Consider the following 20,054-nt stretch of genomic DNA (forward strand, 5'->3'; position numbering starts at 1 on the left):
TTTTTTGTGATGTGTGAATCTTTCTCACAGAGTTACACGTTTCTTTTCATAGAGAAGTTTCCTAACACTGTTTTGGTGGAATCTGAAAATGGATATTTGGGAGAGCATTGAGACCTAGAATGAAAAATGAAATATCCCCATAAAAACTAGGAAAGTTTTCTGAGAAACTGCGTGGTGATGTGCGAATTCATCTCACAGTGTTACACCATTTTTTTCATTGAACAATGTGATAACACTGCTTTCATGGAATCTGTAATAGGATACTTGGGAGTGCTTTGAAGAATATGGTGACAAAGGAAATATCCTCAGATGAAAACCTAAAGGAAACTTTCTGAGAAACTGCTTTGTGATATGTGAATTTATCTCGCAGAGTTACACCGTTCTTTTCATTGAGAAGCTGGTTAAATTTTTTCTCATTTAATCGGCAATAGGATATTCAGTAGCGCATTGAGGAATATGGTGAAAAAGGGATTATCCTCAAACAAAAACCAGAAAGAAGCTTTCTGAGAAACTGCTTTGTGATGGGTGAATTCATCTCACAGAGTTACACCACTGTTTTCGTGCAGCAGTTTGGTTGCACTCTTTTTGGGAAATCTGAGGAGGGATATTTGGAATTGCATTGAAGCATATGGTGACAAAGGAAATATCCTCAGATAAAAACCAGAAAAAGCTTTCTGAGAAAGTTATTTGTGCTGTGCGAATTCATCTCAAAGAGTTACAACTTTCTCTCATGGAGCAGTTTGCTACAACTGTTTTTGCGGAATCTGCAACAGGATATTTGGGAGTGCATTGATGCCTATAGTGAAAAACTAAATATCCTCAGAAAAAAAAACTAGAAAGGAGCTTTCTGAGAAACTGCTTTGTGATGTGTGAATTCATCTCATAGAGTTACACTGTGATTTTAATTGAGCAGTTTGATAACACTGTTTTCCTGGAATCTGTAATAGGATATTTGGCAGTGCACTGAAGCCTATGGTGACAAAGGAAATATCCACAGAGAAAAACTAGAAAGAAGTTTTTTGAGAAACTTCTTTCTGATGTGTGAATTCATCTCACAAAGTTAGATCTTTCCTTTCATGAAGCAGTTTTCTAATACTGTTTTTGGGAAATCTGCAAAGGTATATTTGGAAGCATATTGAGGAGTATGGTGACAAAGAAATATCCTGAGTTAGAAACTAGAAACAATCTTTCTGAGAAACTCCTTCTTGATACATGAATTCATCTCACAGAGTTACACTCTTCTTTTCATTGAACAGTTTGCTAACACTATTTTCTTAGAATCCGAAATCTGTTATTTCAGAGTGCATTGAAGCTCACTTTGAAAAAGGCAATATCTTCATAGAAAAACTGGAAAGAAACTTTCTGAGAAACCACTTTGTGATGTGATAATTCATCTCACAGAGTTACATGATTTTTTTCATGGATCAGTTTGGTAGCACTGTTTTTAGGTTATCTGGGAGGGAATATTTTGGATGTCTTTGAAGGCTAGGGTGACAAAGGAAATATCCTCAGATAAAAACTAGAAAGAAGCTTTCTGAGAAAGTTCTTTGTGATATCTGAATTCATCTCACAGAGGTACACCTCTATTTTCATGGAGCATCTTGCTAACACTGTTTTCATGCAATCTGCAAAGGGATATTTGGGAGTGCATTGAGGTCTATGGTGAGAAAGGAAATATCCTAGGATGAAAACTAGAAGGAAGCTTTCTGAGAAACTGTTTCATGATGTGTGAATTCAATTCAACTCACAGTGTTACAATGATCTTTGCATGGAGCAGTTTGCTTACAGTGTTATCTTGGAATCTGCACTCTGATATGTCTTATTGCAGTGAAGCTTATGGTGACAAAGGAAATACCCTCACAGAAAAACCAAAGAGATGCTTTCTGAGAAACTGCTTTGTGATGTGTCAATTCATTTCACATAGTTACACCGTTCTTTTCATTGAGTAGTTTTATACCACTGTTTTCGTGGAATCTGCAGTAGGATATTTGGGAGTGCATTGAAGCCTATGGAGATAAAGGAAATAATCTCATTGATAAACCAAAAAGAAGCTTTCTGAGAAACTACTTTGTGATGAGCGAATTCATCTCACATAGTTACAGGATTCTTTCCTTGGAGCAGTTTGCTAACACTGTTTCTGTGGAATCTGCAGTAGGATATGTTGGATTGCATTGAAGCCTAGCGTGAGAAAGGAAATATCATCAGCAAACCCCAAAAAGAATCTTTCTGAGAGACTTCTTTGTGATATGTGAATTCGTCTCTCAGATTTACACCTTTCTTTTCATTTATCAGTTTTCTAACACCATTTGCATGGAATCCACAAAGGGATATTCGCAAAGGTGTTGAGGACTATGGTGAAAAAGGAAATATCCCCAGACAAAAACTATAAAGAAGCTTTTTGACAACCTGCTTTGAGGTTTGTGAATTGATCTCCTAGAGATACACGATTCTTTTCTTGGAGCAGTTTGGTAGCACTTTTCCTGGGGAATCTGAAGAGGGATATTTGGATTGCATTGAAGCCTATGGTGACAAAGGAAATATCCTCAGATAAAAACTAGAAATAAGCTTTATGAGAAACTGCTTTGTGATGTGTAAATTCAACTCACCGAGTTACACTGTTCTTTTCATTGAGAAGTTTGCTAACACTCTTTTCTTGGAATCTGCAATCTGATATTTCAGAGTGCATTGAACCTCAGATAAAATACCCTCAAATAAAAACTGGAAAGAAGCTTTCTGAGAAACATTTTTGTGATGTGTTAATTCATCTCACAGACTTACACAATCCTTTTCATGAATCAGTTTGGTAGCACTGTTTTTGGGGAATCTGAGAAGGGATATTTTGGATTGCATTGAAGGCTATGGTGACAAGGGAAATATCCTCAAACACAGGAAAGGATCTTTCTGAGAAAGTTCTTTATGATGTGTGATTTCATCTCACAGAGTTACACATTTCTTTTCATGGAGCAGTTTGCTAACAGTGATTTCAGGGAATCTGCAAAGGGATATTTGGGAGCACATGAGGGTTATGGTGAAAAAGAAAATGTCCTCTGATAAAAACCAAAAAGAAGATTTCTGTTAAACTGTTTTGTGATGTGTGAATTCATCTCACAGAGGTATATCATTCTTTTCATTGAGAAGTTTGCTAACACTTTTTTTGTGGAATCTGCAATAGGAAATTCACGAGTGCATTGAGGCCTAAGGTAAAAAAGGAAATATCCTCTGACAAAATATAGAGAGAAGCTTTCTTAGAAACTGCTTTGTGATTTGTAAATTCATCTCATGAAATTACACTGTTCTTTTCAATGAGAAGTTTGATAACACTTTTTTCCTAGAAACTGCAATGAGATATTTCAGAGCGCATTGAAGCTTACTGTAACATAGGAAATATCCTCATAGAAAAAGTAGAAAGAAGCTTTCTGAGAATCCGCCTCACGATGTGGTAGTTCATTTCACAGAGTTACACGATTCTTTTCATGGATCAGTTTGGCAGCACTCTATTTGGGGAATCTGAGAAGGGATATTTTGGATTGCATTGAAACCAAAGGTGACAAAGGAAATACCTTCAGATAAAAACTAGAAAGAAGTTTCTGAAGAACTGTTTTGTGATGTGTGAATTCATCTCAAAGAGTGTAACACCTTTCTTTTCATAGAGCACTTGATTAACACTGTTTTTGTGGACTCTCCAACAGGATATTTGGGAGCACATTGAAGCCTATGCTGACAAAGGAAATATCCTCAGATAAAATCTAGAAAGAAGCTTTCTGAGAAACTGCTCTGTGATGTGTGAATTCATCTCACAGAATAACACCTTTCTTTTCATGGAGCACTTCACTAACACTGTTTTTGTGGAATCTCCAACAGGATATTTGGGATTGCATTGAAGCCTATGGTGACAAAGGAAATATCCTCAGACAAAAACTACAAAGAAGCTGTCTGAGAAACTGTTTTGTGATGTGTGAATTCATCCCAGAGAGTCACACTGTTCTTTTTATTGAGCAGTTTGCCTACACTGTTTTCTATGTATCAGCAATGGGATTTTTTGGAGTGCATTGAAGCTTACGGTGTCGAGGGAAATATGCTCGTAGAAAAAGAAGAAAGAAGCTTTCTGAGAAAGCACTTTGTGATGTGTTAATTCATCTCACAGAGTTACACGATTCTTTTCATGAATCAGTGTGGTAGCACAGTTTTTGGGGAATCTGAGAAGGGATATTTTGGATTGCATTGAAGCCTATTTTGACAAAGGAAATATTGTCAGATAGAAACTAGAAAGAAGGTTTCTGAGAAAGTTCTCTGGGATGTTACACCTCTCTTTACATGGAGACGTTTGCTAACACTGTTTTCATGGAATCTGCAAAGGGATATATTGGAGCACATTGAGGGCTATGGTGAAAAACTAAATATCCTCAGATAAAAACTAGAAAGAAGCTTTCTGAGACACAGCATTGTGATGTGTGAATTAATCTCACACAGTTACACTGCACTTCTCATTGAGCAGTTTGCGAACACTGTTTTCATGCAATCTGCAAAGGGATATTTGGAAGCGCATTGAGGCCTATAGTGAAAAAGGAAATATCCTTAGAGAAAAACTAGAAAGAAGCTTTCTGAGAAACTGCTTTGTGATGTGTGAATTCACCTCACTGAGTTACGCTGTTCTTTTCATTGAGCTGTTGATAACACTTTTTTCGTGGAATCTGCAAGAGAATATATGGGAGCTCATTGAAGCTTATGGTTACAAAGGGAACATCCTCAGATAAAAAACAAAGAAGCCTCCTGAGAAACTGCTTTGTGATGTGTGAGCTCATCTCACAAAGTTACACTGTTCTTTTCAATGATCAGTTTGCTAACACTGTTTTCTTGGAATCTGCAAGGGGATTATTTGGAGAGTGTTGAAGCTTATCTTGACAAAGGAAGCATCCTCAGACAAAAACTAGACAGCAGCTTTCTGAGAAACTGCTTTTTATTTGTGAATTCATCTCACAGAGTTACACTGTCCTTTTCATTGAGCTGTTTCATCACACTCTTTTTGTGGAATCTGCAAAGGGATATTTGGGAGTGCATTGAGGCCTATGGTGACTAAGGCAACGTCCTCAGATAAAAACAAGGAAGAAGCTTTCTGAGAAATTGCTTTGTGATGTGTGAATTCATGTCACAGTGTTACATGATTCTTTTCTTGCAGCAGTTTGCTAACACTGTTTTCGAGGAATCTGCCGTAGTATACTTGGGAGCTCACTGAAGCCTACTGTGACAAAGGAAATATCCTCAGACAGAAACCAAAAAGAAACTTTCTGAGAAACTGCTTTGTGATGTGTGAATTAATCTCACAGATTTTCACCTTACTTTTCATGGAACAGTTTGCTCACACCATTTTCGTGGAATCTGTAAATGTATATTCGTGAGCGAATTGAGGCCTGTGGTGAAAAAGGAAATATTCTCAGACAAAAACTAGGAAGAAGCTTTCTGAGAAACTGTTTTGTGCTTTGTGAATTCATCGTACAGAGTTACACGATTTCATGGCAAGTTTGGTAGCACTCTTTTTGGGAAATCTTGGAGGGAATATTTTGGATCTCATTGAAGTCTATGGTGACAAAGGAATTATCCAATGATAAAAATTAGAAAGAAGTTTTCTGAGAAACTTCTTTGTGATGTGCGAATTAATCTCACAGAATTACACATTTCTTTTCATGGAGCAGTTTGCTAACACGGTTTTCATGGAATCTGCAAAAGGTTGTTTGGGAGAGCATTGAGGCCTATGATGAAAAAGGAAATAGCCTCAAATAAAAACTAGAAAGAAACTTTCTGAGAAACTGCCTTGTGATGTGTGAATTCACCTTGCAGAGTTACACCATTCTTTTCATTGAGCAGTTTGATATTACTGTGTTCTTGGAATCTGCAATAGGATATTTTGGAGTGCATTGAAGCCTATAGTGACAAAGGAATTATCCTCAGATAAAAACCCAAAAGAAGTTTTCTGAGAAACTGATTTGGGATTTGTGAATTCTTCTCAGAGAGTTACACCACGCTTCTTGTGGATCAGTTTGGTAGCATTGTTATTGGGGAATCTAAGAAGGGATATTTTAGATCACATTGAGGCCTATGATGACTAAGGACATATCCTCAGAAAAAAACTAGAAAGAGGATATCTGAGAAAGTTCTTTGTGATGTGTGAATTCACCTCACAGAGTTACACCTTTCTTTTCCTGGGGGAGTTTGGTAACACAGTTTTCGTAGACTTGGCAAAGGGATATTTTGTAATGCATTGAGGCCTATAGTGAAAAAGGAAATATCCTCACAGGAAAACCAAAAAGAAGCTTTATGATAAACTGTTTTGTGATGTGTGAATTCAATTCACAGAGTTACCCTCTTCCTTTCATTGAGCTGTTTGTTAACACTGTTTTCTTGGAATCTGCCATGAGATATTTTGGAGTGCCTTGAAACTTGTTGTGAAAAAGGAAATATAATCAGAAAAAAACTAGAAAGACATTTTCTGAGAAACTGTTTTGTGATTTGTAACTTCATCAGACTGAGTTACATGATTCTTTTCATGGAGAAATTTGATAGCACTCTTTTTGGGGAATCTGAGAAGGGATATTTTGGATCATATAGTCTATGGTGACTAAGGAAATATCCTCAGAAAAAAACTATAAAGGAGCTTTCTGAGAAAGTTCTTTGTGATGTGTGAATTCATCTCACAGAGATACACCTTTGTTTTCATGGAGCAGTTTGCTAACACTGTTTTCGTGGAATTTGCAAAGGGATATTTGGGAGTGTATTGAGGCCTACAGTGAAAAAGAAATACACTCCAATAAAAATTAGAAAGATGTTTTCTGAGAAACTGTTTTGTGATGGGTGAATTCAACTCACAGAGTTACACTGTGCTTTTCTTTGAGCCGTTTGATAACACTGTTTTCATGGAGTCTGAACTAGGATATTTGGGAGTGCATTGAAACCTATGGTGACAAACGAAATATCCCCATACAAAAACTAGAAAGAATCTTTCTCAGAAACTGCTTTGTGATGCGTGAATTCATCTCACAGAGTTACATTATTCTTTTCATTTAGCAATCTGCTAATGCTGTTTTCTTGGAATCTGCAGTGGAGCACATTGGAATCTTTTGGAGTGCATTGAAGCTTATGGTTACAAAGGAAATATCCTCAGACAAAAACTACAAAGGAGCTTTCTGAGAAACTGCTTTGCGATTTTTGAATTCATCTCACAGAGTTACGCCTTTCTTTTCATAGAGCCGTTTGATAGCCGTACTTTTGGGGCATCTGAGAAGGGATATTTGGGATCGCATTGAAGCCTATGGCTTTCAGGAAAACTTCTTTGTGATGTGTGAATTCATCTCACAGAGTTATACCATTCCTTTTCTGGAACAATTTGGTATCACTGTTTTCATGCAATCTGCAAAGGCATACTTGGGAGCGCACTGAGGCCTAGGGTGAAAAAGGATATATCCTCAGATTAAAACTAGAAAGAAGCTTCTGAGAAACTTATTTGTGATGTGTGTATTCATCTCACAGAGTTACACTGTTGTTTTCATTGAGCAGTTTGTTAACATTGCTATCTAGGGATCTGCAATGGGATACTTTGGAGCACATTGAAGCTTATGGTGACAAAGGGAATATATTCATATAAAAACTAGAAAGAAGCTTTCTGAGAAACTGCTTTGTGATATATTAATTCATCTCACAGAGTTACACCATTCTTTTCATGGATCAACTTTTTTAGCACTGTTTTTGGGGAATCTGAGTAGGGAAATCTTGGATCGCATTGAAGCCTATGGTGAAAAAAGAAATATCCTCAGATAAAAACTTGAAAGATGCTTTCTGAGAAACAACTTTGTGATGTGTGAATTCATCTCACAGAGTCACAGAACTGCTTTTATGGAGCAGATTGCTAGCACTGTTTTTGGGGAATCTGAAAAGGGATATTTTGAATTGCATTTAAGCCTATGGTGACAAAGGGAATATCCTCAGATGAAAACCAAAAAGAAACTTTCTGTGAAACTGCTTTGTGATATGTGAATTTATCCTACAGTTACACCGTCATTATCATTGAGAAGTTTGCTAACACCTTTTTCGTGGAATCTACAATGGGATATTATGGAGTTCTGTGAGGAATATGGTGTATCAGGAAGTATTCTGATATAAAAACTAGAAAGAAGCCTTCTGAGAAACAGCTTTGTGATGTGTGAATTCATCTCACAGAGTTACACATTTTTTTTTCATGGAGCAGTTGCTAACACAGTTTTCGAGGAATCTGCAAAAGGATATTTGTGAGCGCATTGAGGCCTAGGGTGAAAAAGGAAATATACTCATAGAAAAAGGAGAAAGAAGCTTTCTGAGGAACTGATTTTTGATGTGTGAAATCATCTCATATGGTTTCACAGTTCTTTTCATTGAGTAGTTTGCTAATACTATTTTCTTGGAATCTGCAATAGGATATTTCAGAGCACATTGAAGCTTATGGTGAAAAATGAAATATCCTCAGACAAAAATAGAAAGAAGCTTTCTGAGAAACTGTTTTGTTATTTGTGAATTCGTTTCAGAGGGTTACAAGATTCTTTTCATGGAGCAGTTTGGTAGTACTATTTTGGGGGAATCTGAGAAGGGATATTTTGGATCATATTGAAGCCTATGTTGACAATGGAAATACCCTCAGAAAAAAACTAGAAAGAAGCGTTCTGAGAAGATTCCTTATGATGTGTGAATTCATGTCACAGAGTTACACCATTCTTTTCATAGAACCGTGTGTTAACACTGTTTTCATATAATCTGCAAAGGGATACTTGGGAATGCATTGAGGAATATAGTGAAGAAGGAAATATATTCACATAGAAACTAGAAAGAAGCTAACACTGTTTTCACAGAATCTGCAACGAGATATATGGGAGTGCATTGAGAACTGAAATATCCTCAGACAAAAACTAGAAAATAGGTTTCTGAGAAACTGCTTCGAGATGTATGTATTCATCTCACAGAATAACACCTTTCTTTTCATGGATCAGTTTGCTAACACTATTTTCTTGGAATCTAAAAAGGGATATTTGGGAGCGTGTTGTGGCCTATGGCAAAAAAGGAAATATCCTCTGAAGAAAACTTGAAAGAAGCTGTCTGAGAAACTGCTTCATGATGCATGAATTCATCTCATAGAGTTACAAAATTCTTTTGATGGATCAGATTGGTAAAACTGGTTTGGGGGAGATTGAGAGGGGATATTTTGGATCACATCGAAGCCTATGGTAAAAGGAAATATGCTCAGATAAAAACTAGAAATAAGCTGGCTAAGCCTGTTCTTGTGGAATTTGCAAAGTGATATTTGGAAGCCCTTAGAGGGCTATGGTGAAAAAGAAAATATCCTCAGAGAAAACCTGGAAGGAAGCTTTCTGAGATACTGCTTTGTGATGTGTGATTTTCACTCACAGAGTGTATTTCGTGGATCTGTTTGCTAGCCTTTTTTCTGAGAAATCGGAGAACGGATATTTCAGATCCCTTTGAAGTCTACAGGGCCAAAGGAAATATCCTCCGGTAACAAAGAGAAAGAAGCTTTCTGAGAAACACCTTTGTGTTCTCTGAAATCATCTCACAGAGCTTCAGCTTTCTCCTCAAGAAGCCTTTCGCTAAGACAGTTCTTGTGGAATTTGCAAAGTGATATTTGGAAGCCCATGGAGGGCTATGGTGAAAAAGAAAATATCCTCAGAGAAAAACTGGAAAGAAGCTTTCTGAGAAACTGCTTTGTGATGTATGATTTCCACTCACAGAGTTACAGCTGTATTTCGTGTATCTGTTTGCTGGCTTTATTTCTGTGGAATCTGAGAACGGATATTTCGGATCCCTTTGAAGACTATAGGGCCAAAGGAAATATCCTCAGGTAACAAAGAGAAAGAAGCTTTCTGAGAAACTCCTTTGTGTTCCGTGAAATCATCTCACAGAGTTACAGCTTTCCCCTCAAGAAGCCTTTAGCTAAGACTGTTGTTGTTGAATTTGCAAAGTAATATATGGAAGCCCTTAGAGGGCTATGGTGAAAAAGGAAATATCCTCAGATGAAAACTGGAAAGAAGCTTTCTGAGAAACTGCTGAGTGTTCTGTTAAATTATCTCACAGAGTGACAGCTTTCCCCTAAAGAAGACGTTCACTAAGCCTGTTCTTGTGGAATTTGCAAAGTGATATGTGGAAGCCCATAGAGGGCAAAGTCGAAAAAGAAAATACCCTCAGAGAAAACCTGGAACGAAGCTTTCTGAGAAACTGCTTTGTGATGTGTGACTTCCACTCACAGAGTTACAAATGTATTTCATGGATCTGTTTGCGAACCTTATTTCTGTGGAATCTGAGAACGGATATTTCGGATCCATTTGAAGACTAGAGGGTCAAAGGAAATATCCTCCTATAACAAAGAGAAAGAAACATTCTGAGAAACTACTTTGTGTTCCGTGAAATCATCTCACAGACTTACAGATTTTTTCTGAAGAAGCCTTTCGCTAAGACTGTTTTTGTGGAATTTGCAAAGTGATATTTGGAAGCCCATGGAGGGATATGGTGAAAAAGGAAATACCTCCAGATAAAAAGTGAAAAGAAGCATTCTGAGAAACTGCTTAGTGTTCTGTTAATTCATCTCACAGAGTTACAGCTTTCCCCTCAAGAAGCCGTTCGCTAAGCCTGTTTTTGTGGAATTTGTAAAGTGATACTTGGAAGCCGATAGGGGTTTATGGTGAGAAAGAAAATATCCTCAGAGAAAACCTGTAAAGAAGCTGTCTGAGAAACTGCTCTGTGATGTGTGACTTACACTCACAGAGTTACAGCTGTATTTCTTGGATCTCTTTGCTCGCCTTATTTCTGTGGAATGTGAGAACGGATATTTCGGATCCCTTTGAAGTCTAGAGGGCCAAAGAAATATCCTAAGATAACAAAGAGAAAGAAGCTTTCTGAGAAACTCCTTTGTGTTCTGTAAAATTAACTCACAGAGTTACAACTTTGCCCTCAAGAAGCCTTTCGCTAAGAGTGATCTTGTGGAATTTGCAAAGTGATATTTGAAAGCCCATGGAGGGCTATGGTGAAAAAGGAAATATCCTCAGATGAAAACAGGAAAGAAGCTTTCTGAGAAACTGCTTTGTGTTGTTTGACTTCCACTCACAGAGTTACAAGTGTATTTCGAGGATCTGTTTGCTAGCCTTATTTCTGTGGAATCTGAGAACGGATATTTCGGATTCCTTTGAAGACTATAGGGCCAAAGGAAATATCCTCCGATAACAAAGAGAAAGAAGCTTACTGAGAAACTCCTTTGTGTTCTGTGAAATCATCACACAGAGTTACAGCTTTCTCCTCAGGAACCCTTTCGCTAAGACTGTTCTTGTGGAATTTGCAAAGTGATATTAGGAAGCCCATGGAGGGCTATGGTGAAAAAGGAAATATCCTCAGATGAAAACTGGAAAGAAGCTTTCTGAGAAACTGCTTAGTGTTCTGTTAATTCATCTCTCATAGTTACAGCTTTTCCCTCAAGAAGCCGTTTGCTAAGCCTTTTCTTGTGGAATTTGCAAAGTGATATTTGGAAGCCCATAGAGGGCTACGGTGAAAAAGAAAATATCCTCAGAGAAAACCTGGAAAGAAGCTTTCGGAGAAATTGCTTTGTGATGTTTGACTTCCACTCACAGAGTTACAGCTGTATTTCTTGGATCCCTTTGTTAGCCTTATTTCTGTGGAATGTGAGAACGGATATTTCGGATCCCTTTGACGTCTAGAAGGCCAAAGGAAGTATCCTCCGGTAACAAAGAGAAAGAAGCTTTCCGAGAAACTCCTTTGTGTTCTGTGAAATCATCTCACAGAGCTACCGCTTTCCCCTCAAGAAGCCTTTCGTTAGACTCTTTCTGTGGAATTTGCAAAGTGATATTTGGAAGCCCATGGCGGGCTATGGTGAAAAAGGAAATACCCTCAGATGAAAATTCTAGAGAAGCTTTCTGAGAAACTGCTTAGTGTTCGGTTAATTCATCTCACAGAGTTACAGCTTTCCCCTCAAGAAACCGATCACAAAGCCAGTTCTTGTGGAATTTGCAAAGTGAGATTTCGAAACCCATAGAGGGCTAAGGTGAAAAAGAAAATATCCTCAGAGAAAACCTGGAAAGAAGCTTTCTGAGAAACTGCTTTGTGATGTGTGATTTTCACTCAGAGAGTTACAGCTGTATTTCTTGGATCTGTTTGCTAGCCTTATTTCTGTGAAATCTGAGAAGGCATATTTCGGATCCCTTTGAAGACTATAGGGCCAAAGGAATTATCCTCTGGTAAAAAATAGAAAGAAGCTTTCTGAGAAACTCCTTTGTGTTCTCTGAAATCATCTCACAGAGTTTCAGCTTTCCCCTCAAGAAGCCTTTCGCTAAGACTGTTTTTGTGGAATTTGCACAGTGATATTTGGAAGCCCCTGGAGGGCTACGGTGAAAAAGGAAATATCTTCAGATGAAAACTGGAAAGAAGCTTTCTGAGAAACTGCTTAGTGTTTTGTTAATTCACCTCACAGAGTTACAGCTTTCCCCTCAAGAAACCGTTCGCAAAGCCTGTTCTCGTGCAATGTGCAAAGTGATATTTCGAAACCCATAGAGGGCTATGGTGAAACAGAAAATATCCTCAGAGAAAACCTGGAACGAAGCTTTCTGAGAAACTGCTTTGTGATGTGTGACTTCCACTCACAGAGTTACAGCTGTATTTCGTGGATCTGTTTGCTAGCCTTATTTATGTGAAATCTGAGAACGCATATTTCGGATCCTTTTGAAGACTATAGGGCCAAAGGTAATATCCTCCAATAACAAAGAGAAAGAAGCTTTCTAGAGAAACTCCTTTGTGTTCTGTGAAATCATCTCATAGAGTTACAGCTTTCCCCTCAAGAATCCTTTCGCTGAGACTGTTCTTGTGGAAAATGCAAAGTGATATTTGGAAGCCCATGGAGGGCTATGGTGAAAAAGGAAATATCCTCAGATGAAAACTGGAAAGAAGCTCTCTGAGAAACTGCTTTGTGTCTGTTAATTCATCTCACAGAGTTACAACTTTCACCTCAAGAAGCCTTTCGCTAAGCCTGTTCTTGTGGAATTTGCAAAGTGATATTTGGAAGCCCATGGAGAGTATGGTGAAAAAGGAAATATCCTCATATGAAAACTAGAAAGAAGCTTTCTGAGAAACTGCTTAGTGTTTTGTTAATTCATCTCACAGAGTTACAGCTTTCCCCTCAAGAAACCGTTGCAAAGCCAGTTCTTATGTAATTTGCAAAGGGATATTTGGAAGCCCATGGAGGGCTATGGTGAAAAAGAAAATATCCTCAGAGAAAACTGAAAAGAAGCTTTCTGAGAAACCGCTTTGTGATGTTTGACTTCCACTCACAGAGTTAAAGCTGTATTTGGTGGATCTGTTTGCGAGCCTTATTTCTGTGGAATCTGAGAACGGATATTTCGGATCCCGTTGAATACTATAGGGTCAAAGGAAATATCCACCGATAACAAAGTGAAAGAAACCTTCTGAGAAACTCGTTTGTGTTCTGTGAAATCATCTCACAGAGTTACAGCTTTCCCCTCAAGAATCCTTTCGCTAAGACTGTTTTTGTGGAATTTGCAAAGTGATATTTGGAAGCCCATGGAGGGCTATGGTGATAAAGGAAATATCCTCAGATGAAAATTGGAAAGAAGCTTTCTGAGAAACTGTTTAGTGTTCTGTTAATTCATCTCACAGAGTTACAGCTTTCCCTTCAAGAAGCCGTTCGCTAAGCCTGTTCTTGTGTAATTTGTAAAGTGATATTTGGAAGCCCATAGAGGGCTATGGTGAAAAAGAAAATATCCTCAGAGAAAAGCTGGAAAGAAGCTTTCTGAGAAACTGCTTTGGGATGTGTGAGTTCCACTCACAGAGTTACAGCTGTATTTATTGGATCTCTTGGTAGCCTAATTTTTGTGGAATGTGAGTACGGATATTTCGGATCCCTTTGAAGTCTTGAGGGCCAAAGGAAATATCCTCCAATAACAAAGAGAAAGAAGCTTTCTGAGAAACTCCTTTGTGTTCTGTGAAATCATCTCACAGAGTTACGGCTTTACTCTCAAGATGCCTTTCGCTAAGACAGTTCTTGTGTAATTTGCAAAGTGATATTTGAAGCCCATGGAGGGCTACGATGAAAAAGGAAATATCCTCAGATGAAAACCGGAAAGAAGCTTTCTTTGAAACTGCTTTGTTATGTTTGACTTCCACTCATAGAGTTACAGCTCTATTTCTTGGATCTCTTTCCTAGCCTTATTTCTGTGGAATGTGAGAACGGATATTTCAGATACCTTTGAAGTCTAGAATGCCAAAGGAAATATCCTCCGATAACAAAGAGAAAGAAGCTTTCTGAGAAACTCCTTTGTGTTCTGTGAAATCATCTCACAGAGATACAGCTTTCCACTGAAGAAGCCTTTACCTAAGACTGTTGTTGTTGAATTTGCAAAGTAATATTTGGAAGCCCCTGGAGGGCTATTGTGAAAAAGGAAATATACTCAGATGAAAACTCTAGAGAAGCTTTCTGAGAAACTGCTTAATGTTCTGTCAATTCATCTCACAGAGTTACAGCTTTCCCCTCAAGAAGCCGTTCGCTAAGCCTGTTCTTGTGGAATTTGCAAAGTGATATTTGGAAGCCCATAGAGGGCTATTGTGAAAAAGAAAATATCCTCAGAGAAAACCTGGAAAAAAGCTTTCTGAGTAACTGCTTTGTGATGTGTGACTTCCACTCACAGAGTTACAGCTGTATTGCTTGGATCTCATTGCTAGCCTTATTTCTGTGGAATATGAGATCGGATATTTCGGATCTCTTTGAAGACTAGAGGGCCAAAGGAAATATCCTCCGATAACAAAGAAAAAGAAACCTTCTTAGAAACTCCTTTGTGTTCTGGGAAATCATCTCCCAGAGTTACAGCTGTCCCCTCAAGAAGCCTTTCGCTAAGACTGTCCTGGTTGAATTTGCAAAGTGATATTTGGAAGCCCATGGTGGGCTATGGTGAAAAAGGAAATATTGTCAGATGAAAACTGTCGAGAAGCTTTGTGAGAAACTGCTTAGTGTTCTGTAAATTCATGTCACAGAGTTACAGCTTTCCCCTCAAGGAACCGTTCGTCAAGCCTTTTCTTGAGGAATTTAAAAAGTGATATTTGGCAGCCCATAGAGGGCTGTGATGAAAAAGAAAATATCCTCAGAGAAAACGAGGAAGGAAGCTTTCTCAGAAACTGCTTTGTGATGTGTGACTTCCACTCACAAAGTTACATCTGTATTTCGTGGATGTGTGTGCTAGCCTTATTTCGGTGGTATCTGAGAACGGACATTTCGGATCCCTTTGAAGACTATAGGGTGAAAGGAAATATCCTCTGATAACAAAGAGAAAGAAGCTTTCTGAGAAACTCCTTTGTGTTCTGTGAAATCATCTCACAGAGTTACATCTTTCCCCTCAAGAAGCCTTTCGCTAGGTCTCTTCTTGTGGAATTTGCAAAGTGATATTTGGAAGCCCATGGAGGGCTATGATGAAAAAGGAAATATCCTCAGATGAAAACTGGAAGGAAGCTTTCTGAGAAACTGCTTAGTGTTCTGTTAATTCATCTCACAGAGATACAGCTTTCCCCTCAAGAAGCCGTTCGCTAATCCCGTTCTTGTGGAATTTGCAAAGTGATATTTGGAAACCCATAAAAGGCTATGGTGAAAAAGAAAATATCCTCAGGGAAAACGTCGAAAGAAGCTTTCTGGGAAACTGCTTTGTGATGTGTGAGTTCCACTCACAGAGTTACAGCTGTATTTCGTGGATCTGTTTGCAAGCCTTATGTCTTTGGAATCTGAGAACGGATATTTCTGATCCCTTTGAAGACTAGAAGGCCAAAGCAAATATCCTCCGATAACAAAGAGAAAGAAGCTTTCTGAGAAACTAGTTTGTGTTCTGTGAAATCATCTCACAGAGTTACAGCTTTCAACTCAAGAAGTCTTTCGCTAAGACTGTTCTTGTGGCATTTGCAAAGTGATATTTGAAAGGCCATGGAGGGCTATGGTGAAAAAGGAAATATCCTCAGATGAAAATGGAAAAAGCTTTCGGAGAAAGTGCTTTGTGATGTGTGACTTCCACTCACAGAGTTACAGCTGTATTTAGTGTATCTGTTTGCTAGCCTTATTTCTGTGGAATGTCAGAACGGATATTTCGGATCCCTTTGAAGACTATAGGGCCAAACGAAATATCCTCCCACAACAAAGAGAAAGAAGCTTTCTCAGAAACTCCTTTGTGTTCTGTAAAATCATCTCACAGAGTTACAGCATTCCCCTCAAGAAGCCTTTCGCTAAGAGTGTTCTTGTGGAATTTGCAAAGTGAGATTTGGAAGCTCTTTGATGGCTATGGTGAAAAAAGAATTATCCTCAGATGTAAACTGGAAAGAAGCTTTCTGAGAAACTGCTGACTCTTCTGTTAATTCATCTCACAGTGGTACAGCTTTGCCCTCACGAAGCCTTTCTCTAAGACCGTTTTTGTGTAATTTGCAAAGTGATATTTCGAAGCCCATGGAGGTCTACGGTGAAAAAGGAAATATCCTCAGATGAAATCTGGAAAGAAGCTTTCTGTGAAACTGCTCCGTGTTCTGTTAATTCATCTCACAGAGTTAGAGCTTTCTCCTCAAGAAGCCGTTCGGTAAGCCTGTTCTTGTGGAATTTGCAAAGTGATATTTGGAAGCCCATAGAGGGCTATGGTGAAAAAGAAAATATCCGCAGAGAAAAACTGGAAAGAAACTTTCTGAGAAACTGCTTTGTGATGTTTGACTTCCACTCACACAGTTACAGCTGTATTTCGTGCATCTGTTTGTTAGCCTTTTTTCTGTGGAATCTGAGAACGGATATTTCGGATCCCTATTAAGACTATAAGGTCAAAGGAAATATCCTCCGATAACAAAGAGAAAGAAGCTTTCTAGGAACTCCTTTGTGTTCTGTGAAATCATCTCACAGAGTTACAGCTTTCCCCTCAAGAAGCCTTTCACTTAGACTGTTCTTGTTGAATTTTCAGAGTGATATTTGGAAGCCCATGGAGGGATATGGAGAAAAAGGAAATATCCTCAGATGAAAACTGGAGAGAAGCTTTCTGAGAAACTGCTTAGTGTTCTGTTAATTCATCTCACAGAGTTACAGCTTTCCTCTCAAGAAGCCGTTCGCTAAGCTTGTTCGTGTGGAATTTTCAAAGTGATATTTCGATACCCATAAAGGGCTATGGTGAAAAAGAAAATATCCTCAGAGAAATCCTGGAGAGAAGCTTTCTGAGAAACTCTTAGTGTTCTGTTAATTCATCTCACAGAGTTACAGCTTTCCCCTCAAGAAGCCCTTCCCTACGCCTGTTCTTGTGGAATTCTGAAAGTGATATTTGGAACCCCAAAGAGGGCTATGGTGAAAAAGAAACTATCCTCAGAGAAAACCTGGAAAGAAGCTTTCTGAAAAGTGCTTTCTGATGTGTGACTTCCACTCACAGAGTTACAGCTGTATTTCGTGGATCTGTTTGCTAGCCTTATTTCTGTGGAACCTGAGGACGGATATTAAAAAATCCCTTTGAAGACTAGAGGGCCAAAGGAAATAACCTCCGATAACAAAGAGAAAGAAGCTTACTGAGAAACTCCTTTGTCTTCAGTGAAATCCTCTCACAGAGTTACAGCTTTCCCCTAAAGCAGACTTTCGCTAAGATTGTTCTTGTGGAATTTGCAAAGCCTCATTAGGAAGCCCATGGAAGGCTGTTGAAATAGGAAACGTCCTAAGATGAAAACTGGAAAGAAGCTTTCTGAGAAACTGCTTAGTGTTCTGTTAATTCAGCTCAAGGAGTTACAGCTTTCCCCTCAAGAAGCCATTCGCTAAGCCCGTTCATGTGGAATTTGCAAAGTGATATTTGGAAGCCCTAGAGGGCTGTGGTGAAAAAGAAAGTGTCCTCAGAGAAAACCTGGAGAGAAGCTTCCTGAGAAACTGCTTTGTGATGTGTAACTTCCACTCACAGAATTACAGCTGAATTTCTTGGATCTCTTTGCTAGACTTATTTCTGTGGAATGTGAGAACGGATATTTCGGATCCCTTTGAAGACTATAGGGCCAAAGGAAATATCCTCCAGTAAAAAAGAGAAAGAAGCTTTCTGAGATACTACTCTGTGTTCTCTGAAATCATCTCACAGAGTTACAGCTTTCCGCTCAAGAAGCCTTTCGCTAAGACTGTTCTTCTGGAATTCGGAAAGTGATATTTGGAAGCCCATGGAGGGCTATGGTGAAAAAGGACATATCCTCAGACGAAAACTCGAGAGAAGCTTTCTGAGAAACTGCTTAGTGTTCTGTTAATTCATCTCACAGAGTTACAGCTTTCCCCTCAAGAAGCCGTTCCCTAAGCCTGTTCTTGTGGAATTTGCAAAGTGATATTTGGAAGCCCTTAGAGGGATATGGTGAAAAAGAGAATATCCTCAGAGAAAAACTGAAAAGGAACTTTCTGAGAAACTGCTTTGTGATGTGTGATTTCCACTCACAGAGTTACAGCTGTATATAGAGGATCTGTTTGCGAGCCTTATTTCTGTGGAATCTGAGAACGGATAGTTCGGATCCCTTTGAAGACTATAGGGCCAAAGGAAGTATCCTCCGATAGCAAAGAGAAAGAAGCGTTCTGGGAAACTCCTTTGTGTTCTGTGAAATCATCTCACTTAGTTACAGCTTTCCCCTCAAGAAGCCTTTCGCTAAGACTGTTCTTGTGGAATTTGCAAAGTGATATTTGGAAGCCCATGGAGGGCTATGGTGAAAAAGGAAATATCCTCAGATGAAATCTGGAAAGTAGCTTTCTGTGAATCTTCTTATGTTCTGTTAATTCATCTCACAGCGTTACAGCTTTCCCCATAAGAAGCCACTCGCTAAGCCTGTTCTTGTGGAATTTGCAAAGTGATATTTGGAAGCTCATAGAGGGTTATGGTGAAAAAGAAAATATCCTCAGATGGAATCTGGAAAGAAGCTTCCTGAGAAACTGCTTAGTGTTCTGTTAATTCATCTCACAGAGTTACATCTGTATTTCGTGGATCTCTTTGCTAGCCTTATTTCTGTGGAATCTGAGAACGGATATTTCGGATCCCTTTGAAGACTGTAGGGCCAAAGGAAATATCCTCCCATAGCAAAGAGAAAGACTCGTTCTGAGAAACTACTTTGTGTTCTGTGAAATCATCTCATAGAGTTACAGGATTCCCCTCAAGAAGACTTTCGCTAAGACAGTTCTTGTGGGATTGGCACAGTGATATTTGGAAGACCATGGAGGGCTATGGTGAAAAAGGAAATGTCCTCAGATGAAAACTGGAAAGAAGCTCTCTTAGAAACTGCTTAGTAATCTCTTAATTCGTCTCAGAGAGTTACAGCTTTCCCCTCAAGAAGCCGTTCGCTAAGCCTGTCTTTATGGAATTTGCAAAGTGACATTTGGAACCCATAGTGGGCTGTTGTGAAAAAGAAAATATCCGGTATTCGGGGCGGAGCAAGATGGCCGAATAGGAGCAGCTCCAGTCTCCAACTCCCAGCGCGAGCGCCACAGAAGACCGGTGATTTCTGCATTTTCAACTGAGCCTCTGCTGCTGATACCCAGGCTAACAGGGTCTGGAGTGGACCTCAAGCAATCTCCAACAGACCTACAGCTGAGGGTCCTGACTGTTAGAAGGAAAACTATCAAACAGGAAGGACACCTACACCAAAACCCCATCAGTACATCACCATCATCAAAGACCAGAGGCAGATAAAACCACAAAGATGGGGAAAAAGCAGGGCAGAAAAGCTGGAAATTCAAAAAATAAGAGCGCATCTCCCCCGGCAAAGGAGCGCAGCTCTTCGCCAGCAACGGATCAAAGCTGGACGGAGAATGACTTTGACGAGATGAGAGAAGAAGTCTTCAGTCCATCAAATTTCTCAGAGCTAAAGGAGGAATTACGTACCCAGCACAAAGAAACTAAAAATCTTGAAAAAAAAGTGGAAGAATTGATGGCTAGAGTAATTAATGCAGAGAAGGTCCTAAACGAAATGAAAGAGATGAAAACCATGACACGAGAAATACGTGA

This window comes from Macaca nemestrina, chromosome 14, assembly GCF_043159975.1.
Source record: "Macaca nemestrina isolate mMacNem1 chromosome 14, mMacNem.hap1, whole genome shotgun sequence".
Taxonomy (NCBI): Eukaryota; Metazoa; Chordata; class Mammalia; order Primates; family Cercopithecidae; genus Macaca; species Macaca nemestrina.